Source organism: Corapipo altera, unplaced genomic scaffold, assembly GCF_003945725.1.
Source record: "Corapipo altera isolate COAL_440 unplaced genomic scaffold, ASM394572v1 46, whole genome shotgun sequence".
Classification (NCBI taxonomy): Eukaryota; Metazoa; Chordata; class Aves; order Passeriformes; family Pipridae; genus Corapipo; species Corapipo altera.
This window is the reverse complement of record NW_020884883.1, coordinates 14,015,793-14,032,406: the sequence shown is the minus strand read 5'-3', so window position 1 is coordinate 14,032,406 and position 16,614 is coordinate 14,015,793. Positions and strand designations below refer to the sequence as shown.

At 43.8% G+C, this 16,614-nt stretch overlaps 1 protein-coding gene across 7 annotated transcripts in view; it reads left to right on the top strand.

Moving 5' to 3' along the window:
• The first annotated feature begins 13,366 nt into the window (after window positions 1-13,366).
• PUM2 (pumilio RNA binding family member 2) overlaps window positions 13,367-16,614 on the top strand; it is a 72,870-nt gene continuing 69,622 nt past the window's right edge. Inside the window, exon 1 of one of the 7 annotated variants that reach the window (XM_027640907.1) lies at window positions 13,367-13,596. The gene's annotated coding sequence lies outside the window, so the exon portion shown is untranslated. Of the gene's footprint in view, window positions 13,597-13,797; window positions 13,846-16,614 lie in introns of those variants that run through there. The other 6 variants (XM_027640904.1, XM_027640903.1, XM_027640906.1 and 3 more) reach the window with 6 other exon arrangements.

Below are 16,614 nucleotides of genomic sequence, written 5' to 3'. Positions count from 1 at the left end.
GGGGCACTTTGGGCTTTCCCAATTTTAGAAAGTGCATGAGGAGAAGAGTGAAAAGGCTGTAATTACATTTTTCCAGGGCCTTTTTGCCATCATACATGAGGTGTGCACACTCTTACCAGACCTCGATCTTCAGAACACTTTGTCACACCTCATCAAATACACATTTCAATGCACACCTGAGAGAAACACAGCACAAGCTTTTGGAGATGCCTCTGACACCTACATAGATATGTAACACGTAAAATTCCAGACTTTGAGGCGGGTTCTGCTGTAAATCTGACTATTTTTACAGTGCATGAGAGTGCAGTTTGTGATCTGTGATATGTATGAAGTATTGAGCGGAAGGGAATTTCCACCCAGATTCCTTTGAACTAAACTTTACTGGAGAGTTACTGTCCTCGGTGGTCTCTTGCAAACTTCTGTTGTGATAAGTACCAGAAAACAGGAGTGAGACCTTCCTCTGCCCTTCATGGCAACAACAGACCTTGAATCCTTAAAACTATCTGTCCTCCTCAAACATTTGAGCTAAAAAAAGCGTGACTATAAACAGAGCAGTATTTTTATTGTTTGTCTAAAAATTCCTTCTAAATCATTTAGACTTCTCTTTCCTTGCCTTTTTTGAAAAAAAATCATCTCACTGGCTTTCCAGTTCTCTGCAAGAAGAGTCCAAGATAACCCTTGGACCCTTAACAAAACTCATGGGTCCACATGAAAAACAGCATACACAGGTCACATCATTTCTCATGCTAAGGCAAATAAAGTTGCTCAAATTTTAGCTCCATGTTGAAGGCCTTTAAGTTCTTTAAAGCATAAAACCCCCTCAAATCTCATTAAAGAATATTTTTTTTACAGTATAAATGTTATTAAGGAAATAATGTGATTAAGGAAATAACAAGAAAAGTTTGGTGGTTTTCAAAAGGGATTTTAGAAGCTATTCCTAATGCCATCTTACTTGTATTCACTAAGAATGGATCCCAGCTGGTTTTCTCTTCATTTCAAAGTCATTGATAGAAATTCACAGCTGATCAAGCTGTAGCTCTAAAAAAAGCAAAAGGTTGTGCTTTATCTCTCAAGTAGGTTTTTCAAGCCTTCTTAGCAAAAGTGTGAGTTCTGAGAATAAACATACACCTTGTACTGCAAGGGTGCAAGTGAATGCATTTCAAGTTAATGGTTTGCAAAGTGGTTGAGAACTTGGAAGGAGGCATGCCAGTAATGCAGAGTATTTTGGTTTACTTCTACTGACAGTACTCTTCTTGTTAGCTGGTTTAGCTATTTGTAGTGTATTCTTTTTAAAATTGCTAATGACAATGTTAGGCTATGCTGGAATCCTTCAGAGGTCTAAAGGTCTTGGTTTTTTCTGCACTATAGACACTCTACTTCTATGTACATCCACACATGTGTTATGTATACCAATCCTTATTGAAAACAAATGCAAAAAATATGGTTAAATCAATGCTAAAAGAAAACTTAATATGACTACAGATAGTTAAGTACCCTTTGTCCTGGTTAGAACAGCTGGGACCAGTTCATCACTGTATGGGTGTATTCTATAGCCTTCCATGCCATTTCCCAGAAACTGTTATCAATGAACCATTTACACCATCTGCCCAGAGCAGCCTGACTCCTCAGGCTATAAACTAGGTGTTAAGAGGCCTGCGAGATAGGAGGGTGTTTCTGTCCTCACACCCTGTGTGGAACTCCCTGCCCTGAGGGAAGTACTGGGCATTTCTGCCTGAACTGGAGTATATATAATCTTGGAGTCTTGGAACTTTTTTAACCACTTGTGGGATCCAGAGGAAGACTGCAGATCACTGCTCTCAACCAGACTGCAGACCACCGCTCGACTGGACTGCAACCACCACCCTCAACCAGACTGCAACCACCATCCTCGATCGGACTGCAAACACCACCCTTGACCAGACTGCAACAGCACTCTCACCAACAGGTTTTCCCCTCTCCTTTTACTTTGGACTCAGGGGGCCCAAAGAACACCACTCTGTTCATGCCCTAGGGTGCTGGGTTATACATTTGGTTTTTGTGGGTTAAAACTAATTGTTTGTCTGTATAATCGTACTTATTGTATTATTTTATTAAATTGTTATTCTGACTTATAATCTCTCTTTTGAGTTGAGTTCATTTCCCCTGCTGGTTTACCTCTAAACCAGCAGGGGAAATGAACTCAACTCAAAACTGCTGGTTTACCTCTAAACCAGCACACCCTTCTAGCAAGGTTACAGATGTATTTCCACAACTGTTCTCCTGTTTCAACGAAGGAACTTCTTTTCTGAAGTGTAAATACAAGGTTCTTGGATGGGATTTTTTCAAACCTTTGTGGTTCTTGCTCCTAGAAATGAATAATTTTTAATCTGATGTTTTAGAAAAATAATAGAATTTCTTCAAACTTGATCATGTCAAAAAATTTCTGTAAGGCCACTCATATAACCAGAATTAATTAGCTAATATGACAATAGCCTCAATCAGTTCCTAAACGGAAATCTATTTCCAATCCTAGGATCATTGCTACTCAGTTCTAACTGCTTCCACCAAAAGTAATAATGAATCTAATTAACCATTATAAGAACTTAAGGCTATTCCTGTGGAAGTTAATGCAGTCTGATTGCTTTGGATTTTTTTTCCCACCGTCTTGGGATATTTTTGACTGATATTAGCAGCAAGGAGCAGCCATATGATATTTTAGTCAAATGGATTGTCACAATTATAATTTGTCAAAACTAACTACGTAAAATGCAACTTACTGCTCCCTTCCAAAAGACATGTGGAAGAAGGAGTGAAAAATACCACTACTGCTTTCTTCTTGAGTGGAGCAGCAGAGCTTTGCTGCTCAAACTGTCATCTAATAAATCCCCTACCTGAACAACTCTCACTTACCTTTGACACTGCAATGGGTGGTTGCCATCTACTGGTCCTATGCAATAATGCAGCATGGCTCAGTCTGCATTTGGTTTTAATATTTTGCCTTCCTGATTAAAAAGAAACCCCACAATAAGCATTATTTCTTCAATATTAAGGTAACACAAATAGACTAGAGTTGTGAATTAAAACACTCCTTAATGTCCTTAAGGCTATTTTTATCTCAGTGTAACTACAAGGACTAGAGAAAGATAATTTAAAGTAAAGGCCAATGACAGTGGTAAGAACTAGGCAAAACATGCGGGCAAATATTTTGCAATATTTAATTTAGGTCTCAGGAGTGGTATTTGGAACACAGTTATGGGCTTAGTTTCCCTGTCCCATGCTTGGGGAAGAGTTACAAATCTCAGAATGGGGATAAAAAATAACCCATAATCTGAGGGTGGAGTGGCCAAAACCACTGCCCATAACTTTCTTCAGAGGTAGACACCAATATTATACTTATAAAATGGTGCAGGGAGATTTTCTTTCTTTTTTAATTAAAAAAAACCAAACCAAACAATAAACACCAAGTTATATGAGGGGTACTAAAGGTTAGAGAACTCATGCAGTACATAAGTGAGTTTGATGGTCTTCTCTACTCGAGAACATGGAAATCCACAAATGCAAGTTGAATACCCTCACCTCCAAAAGCTTCGAACTGCAATTGCAGGCAGATCTTAGCGCCTGTGCTTCTGTATAAGTAGAGATGCCTAATTGAAAACAGGGAGGAAATAAAGGCTAGGAAAGGGGAGCTCTGAAATATGTCTTGAGCCCAGAAGAAAAATTTGGGCAGAGAGAAAACACACCCCAGAAGCACTGTGTGAAGACAAAGGAAAGAGAACTCATCGAGAGGTGTCTGCCTGGGGAAGGCACATGTTTGACTCTAAGAGTCTACATCCCCAGTGCATCCTGGCTCTTCTCACATCTGAGCTTTGAAAGAGCACAGCTTTGGGCCTCCATCCCACTGGAGATGAGCTGGATCCACCAGCTTTGTTTATGTTGCACCCAGGGGCCAGCAGTACATGGTAGCCCCCAAAGGCGACAGGGCCCCTGACATTCCGTGCAGCAAAGAAGCTCTGGCTGGGATTTTAAAAATACCAACGTGAGCTGCAGCTAGCAAAAAAAGAAACAACAGCTTGGGCTACCAGGAGTAGGATGCTGGGGGGAAAATGACATTTCTGAGGATGCAGGACAGCCCTAGGCTCCACAACAAGAACCATCACTAAAACAAAGCTTGTTTATACTTGGAGTAACTGCCTTCCCCTGTCATATTTTAACAGCAGATCTGAGGTCAGGGGATTGAGAGTGAATCTGAAAAGCAATAATTTACCATAAGCTGAGTTAGTGCTCCCTGTCTGGGTCTGCAGACAGCCTGAGCAGGAGGCCTCCCACTCTTGCTCAGCATATTCTGGTTCTGAAACTATTAAACTTTGAAAGATTTGCTTTTGGTTTACAGATATTCCGTATGAAAATGTATTTGGTATCCCATATGTTGCCAATCAGCTACTAGTGTTGTACTGCACATTCTCTGGGCTGCTCTACTGAGCTGGTCATAGGGCAGCAACAGTCCCACTCTTACATATTGTTTGGGTGTACTCTGGAATAAAAGAACGAGGAAGGAGAGGTGGTGGGGTGGCTCTGTGCATTAGGGAGTGTTTTGAGCTCAAGGGCAGTGATGGTAAGATTGAGTGCCCCCCAAGGATGAGGGGGAAGGCCAACAAGGCAGATATCCTGGTGGGAGTCTGTTATTGACCCCCCAGCCAGGCTGAAGAGGTGGATGAAGTATTCTGTAAGCAGCTGCTTGATGTTTCACAATCGCCACCCCTTGTTCTTGTGAGAAACTTTAACCTGCCGGATGTCTGCTGGAAACTCAACACAGCAGAGAGGAGGCAGTCTAGGAGATTCCTGGAGTGTGTGGAAGAGAACTTTCTGACACAGCTGGTAAATGAGCCTTCTTACAGCTTGACCTGCTGCTTATAAACAGAGAAGGGCTGGTGGAAGTTGTGGTGGTCAGAGGCTCCAAAATTCTGTTTAATCACTGAAATAAATCCCAATGTATATGAATAGATGTATAGCGATACCTTCACTAACACTAAATGGTTTTATTATTTTTAAAACAAATTTTTTCAACACACACTTAGGGTTTAACCTATAAATCTATATTCACTGTGTTAGGTAGCATTCTATAATAAAATAGTTTCCTCTCTACAATTCTTGTCAGAAACATCATAATAACATTGACCCAAACCATTCCAGTTTTTCTTAGGTGAAAGGGGGACATAGTAACTGCAGGTACTAAACTCAATGCCTAAAAAATTTCACCAAAACTGATCCTTATTTTTAAGGAAACTCTGGACCAGAAGTGACATTCAGGGCCCACAGAAGGCAGCTCCCTGTGCCCAGCCTGCCCCACTGCTGCCACAACAATGTCTTCCTGCTGATACCCCAAAGACCAAAGGGCTGTTTGCCCACATCTTCTCTTCTTCTTAATCGCAAAAGTGGAGAAAGTATCCAGCTTTGTTAGTCTGGCAGAGCAGAGGACCTGCTCTACTACTATGGGACTAGGAAAAGCACAGGAGGAACAACAGCTAGGAAGGAAAATAGGTTAGCATTGCTTGCAGCAGCTCGTGAAAGTTTTGTGGGCTGCCTCTGCCTGTTTGCTTTCCCTGGGCCACAGTCGGGAGCACAGGGTGGGGCTGGCTGGCTTATCCCTGCCCGGCACTGCTGCTGTCAACATGCACGGGGCAGATCACTCTTCCATGGCTCTTCCCCCACACAGCGGTGGGATGGGCTTCAGCACAGAGTCAGGGCCAGCGTGAGGACAAGCTTTGCCCCTGCGTGCCCAAAACATTTTGTTTGTGGAGTAGCTGTAAGCTGTACAACAGGGTCTGGGCCATACTTACAGTACTGTGAAGTTGATCTCCTCGGATAAGCTTAGCCAGGGACAAGGGGGCTCAGCCCGTCTCTGTGCCAGTTACTGCCTAGCTTCTCAAAGAGCTAGGATGAGGGATTAACTTTAACACTGTTTAATTATAATCTCAGACTTTGCCAAACATAAAGGAAAAATAATGTTTGCCCGGAAAAGTCAAATAAGTTATGACACTCTTTTACATCTCTGGCTGGTGCTTTATCAAGTTGCAACAAACATGTATTTTCCAGATAATGCTTCATCTTGCACAATTTTACCAATAGAAAAACTAATGATCTTAAGAAGATAGTGATGTGTTGACATTGTAATTGCTCCCATCTGTATGCTTTGGTTAAAGCTATAAATAGATATGAATAAAAGGAAAGATGAAATGGATTACATCTTTTCTTGGTCTTCCAGAGGAAGTACGTGTGGGAGATGGGGATCAGGTTTTAATTCCATTTGGTAAATTTTCATTTGGGATTATATGAAGAAAGAACTGTGTTTAAAGGCTTCGAGGATTCTTTCTGGTCCTAGATCATAGCTCCCCAATTGCCCTTGTCAGTGATGCAGTCAGCATGATGTAACAAGGAACACAGGAATGTACAGGAATCACTCTGAAGTAGTATTGTTCTCTTGGATGAAAATTTGATGCATCTACAGATGTTGTCTTCTAATTCTTAGCCCTTAGCCAAAATGAGTGGTAAGACTTTCTTATTTAAACATACACACTTCCTGGTTTGCAATCCACTAACAGGACATATTATGAGGGAAGAAGTTTTCCAGCTGAGCTGGATTTCCGTCTGGAGCCCGCTCAAGCCAGTAGGCAAAGCAAGCCACAGACTGCAGGGTGTGGTCTTGTGCCTACTTTTCCTGTGCCAGGGAAATGGGAATGGATTATTCCCATTTGAAGAGCTAATCCCTGCTTCCCATTTGCAAAGCTCTTTGCTCCCAGCATCACAGAAACAGCAAAGGTATAGCTGGCTGGGTGGTGAGTTCCTCCCCCAGCAGCTCCTGCATTAAAAAGAAGTGCCGCTCTTCCATCTTGCCCTGTCTTTTCCATTTTCTGCTCCAGATGCAGCCTCATCCTTGGCCCCCCCCAGCACTGGGGGTGCAAATGCACAAACGGCTGTTGAGCCCTGATAGCAGATTAGCTGAAGACAAGGGTCCTCCTGTACTGCAAGGGAGGGAGAGCTGACTCACAAAAAGAACTTGAATTTTGCAATGTTTAAAAAGGCATTGTCTCATCTCAATGACTTTTTGGTTTGTTCTGTGTTTGACTAACTGCACAGGAAGAGGGATGCATTGGAAACAGAAGAAGTACTTCTGAAGTCTGTAAAACCTGCAAATATAATTAAAGGTAAGCCCACACAGGTATGAATATACTGCTGTTATTTGTGTAATACTTTATGCAATACGTGCTTAACATTGGCAAATACTTTTTAGTATTACAGTGCTCAACAACTTTGTTTATGCTCAGGAAGCAAACTGGGATTTCTTTTCCTCAGTCTATCTCTGGCATTCTATATTCACTGGACCATGCCTTGTTTCTCTGAAGGCATGTTTGGCACAGAATAAGGTTCGGGTTTTCTGTGTGGAAATGAGGGCCAGTGAGTATGTCTTCATGCTATAAAGATGAGTCAGAACAGAGGTCTTAACTAGCTCTGAGCTAATACAGTTGTGATCCATTTTGGTATTTAAATGATGTGTCCAGTCATCTTGTTGCTTGTGGTTGGTCCCCTTTGCCACTGTGTAAGAACAGGAAATTCTGGGGAGCTTCAGACGCAGTTAAGATAGAATAAAAATTTATAGCCTAGTGATTACACCACAAAAGTAGAGATGACCACAGATGTCCAATGATGTTACCCTAAACGAAGTCCACTTAATGTTGGGCTGCTTGTTCAGAGCTCTGTCAGAAGAACCTGCAGCAGTTGGAAGGATGAGTATCTGATACAGCAATAGGTAAAAGGTTGTTAATGAACCTAAGACATTAAATTATATAAGTCAAAGTACTATTGCAGATCTTTCTTCTGGTTTATCCTCTGCACTATGGCTTCTCATTTTTGAAGATACAGAGAATTTCTAGTTCATGAAAGTTAAGTTGGTGAGACTTTATGTAAAAAAATTAAAACTTATGGATATGCTTTTAGGGTTCTTAGAATGTATTTCCCTGGGAGAGGAGAAAAGCATGCATTCTTTACACTCTTCCTTGTTCTGACATGGCTGAACTATCTCATCCTAAGTAGGCAAAAAAAATAATACTGCCTCTTATTGAGAGCTCTTGTGCTTGTTTCTGTTGCCTGGGATATTTCTTTGAACTTTTTTCCCTTTCTAAAAATTAGAGTGTTTACTCATTACTGCTTAATGTACTAAATGAGTGACAATTTATTTAATGCTCTTCTTTGAGGTTTCGTTCTTTGTACTGAGTATCATATATGTTATTCAGCTCTAAGAGCCACAGTCTGCTTTTAGCATGAACAGTTCCTGGAACTTAATTCTCCACTGGAAAGAAAAATATACTTCTATTGAGGCATGCAGGCTTTTACTTAAGATAAGCATTGATAGCCACTCTGTTTTGAACAAAGTGAACATGAATCTAAAAACCAGCCAGCGTTATCTCTGGCTTTGCCACTCCACAGCTACTCACATTCAGGTACATGAAGCGATGCCATTAGTTATTCTTGTTGTGTTACAATGACCTGGGGACCAAAGCTGTCCTGCTGGTGAAACAAGTCTTCAGCTGACACTTGCCTGGCCATTCTAGCATAGACTTATTTAGTAAAGCATTTCCACAAGAGACATTTCTTTCTTGGGACAAGTTATGATGATCTGTGTTGCAGGGCTGCACATTCCACTTGCTGACACCTCCTCCCATGCATTTCCTTTAAATCCCTTGCAGAATAGCTTCTTTGGAAGAGCTGATAATGTCTACAGGAGCAATGACCATGTATGTAACTGAAAGGCAAGTCAGCATTTTAGAACAGTAGTATAGAAATGAGTAATTCCAAAAATGAGATTAGTTACAAAATGTATGATAATTCTACTGTGAATTTTCTGTTGGTCCTAAACTGCTCTCATGTGCACAAGCTCACTATGTCACCCCTGTTGCTACCTAGTCCCTAAAAACCCAGAATAGATGGTCTTCCTTGAAGAAACTTAACAGTTGCACAGACAGATAGGGGGAAACAAATAGAAATACTACAATTTTGAGCAATAAAGCAGATTGGGACTTTCAGTGCACTGTTGTCAAATGGGTTTAAAGGAACAGCTTTTTGTACCAGTTTTGTCTTAAATGGGACATTTGAAGGATGCTAACTAACTCAGAATTCTTCCCACATGTGGGATAAGAAAGCTTAAAATGTGTAGTTTTAAACATTAAATGGATGCAGTTGCATAACATGGGTCAAATGTTTCTGTATCAGAAGAGAGGGCTGAGACAGGAATAAGCTGTGAAGATTGAGGGAATTCAGACAACAGTACCAGTACCAGTACAACGAGATGCAGCAGGATCAGAGTTAATAAACATGCTACATGGTCAAAAGCAACAGAACAGAAGATCAACCCTGAGGTAGCACAGTGAATGGCTGTGGCAGGGAAAGGCTGTGTTTGTGAAGCAGTAGTGGGGCACTGTGAAGGTGGTAGGTAGGTAGTTAACTGCTGTTGTTATTTCAGAGAACTGAGGGGTTCACACATTTATGATTGCTCCTCTTAAGCCAAAGGATGACAGCTAGACTGGGGCTTGGACTGGGAGTAGTTAGACTTGGGAGGATCATTAAATCCCTTCCAACCCAAACCATTCTATGCTTCTATGACTTGAAGGCCAGCAAGGCCATTAAGCAGAAGATCTGAGACAAAGATGATGAATTCTTCCTGGTAGAACAGCCCATCTGCAGCAGAGGGTAGCCAAAGTAGGCTGCTGATTTTGGGGACTCTCTCCAAGGAAGTCGAACCTGTGAATCTTGAGCAAAGGAATCAAATCTGGGTGCTCTCCAGTCCTAGGAGTGAAGGATGTTGCACACTTTGTTTTAAAAGAGTGAAAGCTTTTGTAGGGACCCGTGTCTTTTGTGAATCTGGAGAAGGTCTACCACATCTTGTTTCATTTTCATGGAGGAATACTTTTCAATAGTTTCAGTTAAACACGTTAATTATTTGATGCCCAGCTAAATCTAACAGCATTATCTGTCAAAACTGCTGGGGAACATGAATGTCGTGGCATAGCAGGATAAATTCTGTTCATGAACAGAGTTTTAGGTCTGAAGTTCATGGCTTTAGAAAATGTAGACTTCTTCAGGATTAGCTGCTAGCTGAGTGGGGATGGTTAGGGCTGCAGCTTTCAGTTTCTGTGACTGCTCCTCAGTTAAGTACCTTACCCAAGGTCTCAGAGGAAGACTGTGAAGGAAGGCAAAAGCATCCAGACTTTCTGTATCCTTGGCTACTTTCTTAAACTGTAGACTGTATGTTTGTTTAGTATTTTTCATTGAGGATGTTTATTCACAGGAAAAACAAAACCTAACTGTGTTAATGGAGTTTATTTAAAACTCGGAAGTGTAAGCAGAGCCCAGTCAGCTGTTAACACCTCCTTAAAAAAAGGAATAGGTAGGAGAAGGATTTTGTAATGGAGTGATACCAACTAAAACCATCTAAACTATTAAGTACTTTCAAAGTTTCCACTCAGAACAAAGGTAAGACAGAAAGATTTTTCTTGAACTATTTTAGTGTTAACCAAAAACTTTAGTGCCATTATTAAATAGTGAGGTGTGTGGTGGCGGAATTTTTTTTTGTTTTAATTTTTTTTTGAAGAATACTTTAGAAAATACCTAACTAACTGTATTTATCAGTTAGTGCAATCCCAAACTGATTGCACTTAAACATTTTTCTGGTTTGTGATCAGATTGAGTTTTTCAGTAGTGAGAAGCAGACTGGTGTAGAAATTGCTCAAGTTTATGATCACAGAATCACAGAATATTCTGAGTTGGAAGGGACCCACAAGGATCATCGAGTCCAGCTCTTAAGTGAATGGCCCATACAGCGATCAAACCCCTGACCCTGGCATTATTAGCCCCATGCTCTAACTAACTGAGCTAATTATGCTTATCAAATGCATGTTGAGTTCTTCCTGAACACTTGATGCTTTATACAAACACTGATTAGAATTATTGAGGGCAAATACGGTCCCCAGAAGGGTCAGAGCTGGAGAGATGGTGTAATATAGACCAGCTGCTGTAAGTGTTCAGGATGCCAAGAGCATAACAGGGTTTCCTTCAGTCCCAGCTGGTCTGCATGAAGGGAAGAGCTGGCTTGGAGGCTGTGACTTAGAGACTTTCCCTTCTCTGTAAGCAAAGGAATTGGCTTTTCAGCACTGCAGCCCCTCTGGAGACAGCCCTAAGGCAGCAGTGGGATAAGACACTGGGGATCAAGCAAGCAGCAGCCGGGTATTTGGCTGAAATCTGGGTATTTAGCTGACTAATATTAGGCTGAACAAATCATTTCTTGCAGAAATGTTTCTATCTTTATCAGGAGCTGGGAACTTTCATGTTTTTAACTGTGTCTATAAATACTGAAAACAGTGAGGATTTTCTCCTTTGAGACATCTCTATTTTTAAGAACACAGTTGGTAGTTACAGACATATCATCTCCACAACTGCTGTGCCAGCAGTAGCACCAGTACAGGTGCTATTCCTGCACCTCAGCTCTCCCGTTCTCACCCTGCTGTACCAAGGACTCACTGTCTGCCTGACTCCTGTCTGCCTACAGAACAAGGGGTTGGCAGCACTAAGCTGTGCAGTGGCCACAGGACTGAGAGCCTGGTTTTGTCTGAAGATTTGAGCTGTGGATAGCATCTGTGTGCTATTTCCTGCAATGGAGCACTCTCTAACCAGGCTCTTGAAGAATGGTAAAAAGGCAAAATAGGGGATTTTCTTGTGAAACATGTATTTTAAAATGTCGCTGACATGTAGAGATCCTTCTAATTTTAGGGGCTGATGAATAAGCAGAATTTATGTTCACACTGAGTGAGGTTATCAAGACTCATGCTGGCAGTGTTTACCAGCATCAGAACTGTATTTACTAACAGTATCACCCAGCTGTACTAGTGGTCCCACCTTTAATTTTCTTTAGGAAAGGGAATAATTGACTCTTTGCCCAAAATCACCACTCAGTAACTATTGGCACTGCAATTAATTTACAGCTATGGGGATGCATTTCTGTTTATTGTACCAACACAGTAACACACACACACAACCCCCCTCTGTGGGTGGTGCTGGGCACAGGGCTCTCAGGACCCTTCAACCAAGCCTCTCCTCCCCTTTGTCTCCCAGCCTCGGGCCCTTGGGCTGGCTCTGCCTTCCACTGCCACCCCTCCCCGAAGGCCTAAAATCAGAGAATCACAGAATTGTTAGGATTAGAAGGGACCTCTGGAGATCCCTAGTCCAACTCCTCTGCCAAGGCATGGTCATCTAGAGTAGGTGACACAGGGAGGTGTCCAGGTGGGTTTAGAATGTCTCCAGAGAGAGAGACTCCACGCCGTCCCAGGACAGCCTGTTCCAGTGCTCTGCCATGCTCAGCATAAAGTAGTTCTTCCTCATGTTGAGGTGAAGCTTTTTGTGGTTTTGTTTATGGTCATTGCTCCTCATCATGTTGGTGGGCACCACTGAAAAGAGTCTGGCACCATTCTGGGACTTCAGCCTGGAGAAGACTGATGGAGGAGACCTCGCTGTGGTCTTCAACATCCTCACGAGGGGAAGCAGGGGGGATGGGGGGGTAGATAGCGATCTCTTCATACTGATCTCTTCACTCTTGTGACCAGTGACAGGATTTGAGGCAAAGGCATGAAGCTGAGTCAGAGGAGTTTTAGGTTGGATATCAGGAAAAGGATTTTCACCCAGAAGGTGGCTGAGCACTGGAAGAGGCTCCCCAGGGAAGTGGTCACAGCACCAGGCCTGCCAGAGTTCGGGAAGCATTTGGACAATGCTCTAAAGGCACATGGTGTGATTCTTGCAGTGTCCTGAGCAGGGCCAGGAGTTGGACTCGATGATACTGATGGGTCCTTCCAACTCAGCATATTCTGTGATTCTCTGATCATCTTGGCACCTGCTTTTGACATTATTTATATGCATTAACGAGATCCCCTCTCCGTTTCCTGCTCTCTAGACAGAAAAGGCCCAGCTCCCGCAGTGTCTCCTCATAAGACAGATGCTTCAATCCCCTCATCGTCTTTGCGACCTCCGCTGGACCCTCTCCAGTAAGTCCTTGTCTTTCTTGTACTGAGGAGCCCAGAACTGGTTACCGTAAGTGAAAGTGAGAAGAAACACACAGACAAACGCCAAGCCCCGTTTTGCCCCGTTTTGTGCGGCGGGAGGGACAGGGAACAGGCACAGGGACACAAACAAGAACACCCCCTTCCCCCGGCGCCCGCGCTGAGGGGCGGCGCGCGGCGCATGCGCGGCGGAAGGGGCCGGGGGCCGCCGCCTCCTCCCTCCGCCTCCCCGCGGGCCGGGCCGGGCGCGCAGGCGCGGCGGGGCCGGGGCGGGCAGGGGCGGCGGGGCCGAGCGGCGGCGGCGGCGGCCGGGGGGGGCGCGGCCGGGGGGGTGCTGCCGCGCTCTCGCTGTCCCTGACCCTCCGCGCCATGTTGTTGTGAGCCCCGGGCGGGCGGGAGGGCAGGCAGGAAGGAGCGGCGCCCGGAGGGAGCGGCAGGAGGAGGAGGAGGAAGAAGGGGCCGGCGGGCGGGCAGGGGTGTCCCAGCGGCCGCTCCGGCTCCATCGCCGCCAGCCCAGCCCGTGAGTACCCGGGGGGGGGGCCGGCGCCGCGCTGGAGAGGCCGCGGGCGGGCGGAGTGGGCGGGCGGGCCCCCCTTCCTCCAGCCCCCTTTTGTCTGCGGGCTCGGCTGCGCGCCGAGGGAGGGGAGAGGGAGGGAGGAGGAGGAGGAGGAGGAGGAGGGAGGGGGCCATGTTGTGGCAGGTCACCGGGCGGCGCGGGGCCTGCGCGGCGGCCTCGCCGCCTTTGTGTCCGCCCGGGAGCGGTGCCGAGGTGGGGACGGAGCGGGCGCCGTGAGGGGCGGCGGGGAGGGAGGGGCGGCATTGTGCGCTCCGAGGGGCCCGGGAGTAGCCGCCCCCGGCCGGGGGGGTGTGCAGGGCCGGGTCGGTGCCCAGCAGAGCCCCGGGGGCCCGGGGCAAGCGGGGGCGGGCACCGCGCCGGGGCTACAAAGGGCTCCGGCGCAGGGAGAGCGGGACCGGGGGCGGCGCTCGGACCCCACGGGCCATGGCGGGGCTGGGGTCGCACGGGCTTTGTTCGAGCGGGCGAAAAACTTATGTTATTTTTTTTGGTGCTCTCAAGGATAATAACCCCTCCCTCAGAGTGCAGCGAGGAGGCCAAACGCTTTCGGTAGCTGTTAGCACACAATGGAGCGGTGGGGTTTGGTTCTGCTTCAAACGTGCCTGCGCAGAACCACAATAACAAAAAGTTGAGGAAAATGCTCCCTGCCCTGAGTGGATCGTGCGTGCAGCGAGCAGTTTGGCGTTTAATCTCCTTGGCATTCGTCGTGCAAAGATTATTTCTTTTGTCATTGTTTTCTTTCGTGCATTTCATAAGGTCAGGCTCTGTTTCCGTGAGAGAAAATTGATATACACGGGACGGTTTATATTCTTCTGGCTTACAGGTTGTAACAAGATGGCTTAACACCAAAATGTGCAGCGCGTTTGAGATGCGATAAAGAGGCTTTTATCAGCTGAGTTTGGGATGCTTTTTTTCCCTGAGGTGTCTATGAGCAGTGAGAATCGGTAAAAGTTCTTGTATCGCCTAATAGTCACTTACATGCTGTATGTTAACAGAATACTTTGAGGTTTATTTTACTTTCTCTTTTTTGCGTCTCAGCTAAGAGGTGAGGCCTTCTTACTTGCAATGAGTTGATGGTATAGTTCTTCACGTATGTAGGATATGAATGCATTTGAAATATAATTACTATGCAGTGTTACCATTTTTACATTTAAAGCGTAATATTTTGTTATATTTTAGTATTTTGTTATATTTAGTAGTTTCTGGATTTAAAAACAGATGTTAACAACAGTTGCAGTTTTGTTGAGAAGCTGAGGGAAATATTGCCTCCTTTTTTCTGCTCCACAACTCTGTGTCAACGCGAATATAAATATGCTAGGGAGGTGGGAGAAGGAAACTTGAATAAAAAGGGAAATGCTAATTTAGTGGTGGTGTAGTTTGGGTTATATGTGTGGAAATGACACCAAGTCACCTGACAGTTTCCTGAAGTGTTCAGGGAGTTGAAAATTTGGAATGTGTCCCAGCAGAATGGTTAGTAGGCAAATGCATGTGAGAAACTGCTTGATAATGCACATTCTGCAGTTTATTATGTGGATGCTGCACGTAGGAAAGTCCATCTTATTTGAATAGGGTTTTTTCTGCATTAATGAGAATGGCTCTTTTTCTTCCCTATAGTATCACCCTGTAGTACTGAATCTTTTTCTTCTATGTGGTGGATATTGGCACAGTGCTGAGGCAGTTGTGATGTCTCTGGGATCGTGATTGAGCCAATAGTGCAGGCAGTTGGCTGAGAGCTGGGCTAGTCTGGTTTTTTATGAGAAGATTCCTCTTGTTATGACAGTATATATTAGATCTTACACTGGACTGTAGAGCACATTGAAGGCTTTATGTAGCTGTTTTCCTTGGGTGTTTCTCTGCACTGTTCTCAGTGGACCAGATGTTGCAGATGTTTGGGGCAAGTATGTTAACAGGACATGAGCTTGTTGAACACTGTGAATTAGAGCTGATTTTTCAACAGCACTTTTAGATATTACCCCCTCCCCTTGATTTAGTGATATGTGAGTGTGAACTGAATAATCAGCGTTTGGAAAAGCATTCTCCTTGATAACTTCAGGGGGTTTTTTGTACAATGGTTTCTAAAACCGCAGAGTTATTAGACCAGGTTTTTATATGAAGGCAAGTAATCCAGTAGATGGTTTGAATTCCTGCTTGTATGTCTTCCTGCTTCTTTTTGAATGTGGAATTATATAAAAATTAACTGTTTATTGCCCTAAAAAGAAACCTAAATTCTCTTGAGTGTTCAATTCTTTCTGTGTTGGGAGTCTCTGTGAAACAACTATCAATACATTGTATTTTCTTTTAAAAAAAGTTTCTGATAGAAAGTCTACAAAGGAACATAAGACTGTTCAGTAGACATGCCTTATAAGTATTTCTAGTAGTGTGTATCCTATATGTAGGTATGTGAGTTAGTTGAAAATGCTTGCCTCGTTAAATGTGAATTTCCCCACCCATAACATAACTGTTGTCTTCATTATTCCACACAATGCAACCATTCCAGTGTTGTCACAAAACCAGTGCCCAGGCTTTTGTCTCAGAAATGGGGCAAGAAGTCTTTAGTTTAAAAGCTGGTTCTCTCCTATAACAAATAATACCGGTTGTGTAGTGCTGCTAATAGTGGAGGCACTTCACAGTCATATAGTAGAAAAGCATTTTAAATTACATCAAAACATGTAAAGGGATTCAGTTCTAGCTGCTTCAGTGTCATTTCAAACAAGTTGTATAAAATTTCTTTTATAGCAACGGCTTGCATGCCGAAAATTTATAGTAAGATTTAGTTTGGATCTCACTCAGAATACCTGCTGTGGCTTTTAGAATAGTAGGCAAGAACTGGTATGTGAAATGCTTGGTTTACAAATAAAGACCAGATGTCATCCCTAGCAATATCTCTAAAGATTATATTTCATTATTGCTTAACAGATTTTTTTTTTCCTAACCGTGGCTATTTAAGAACAGTTGTATATATGT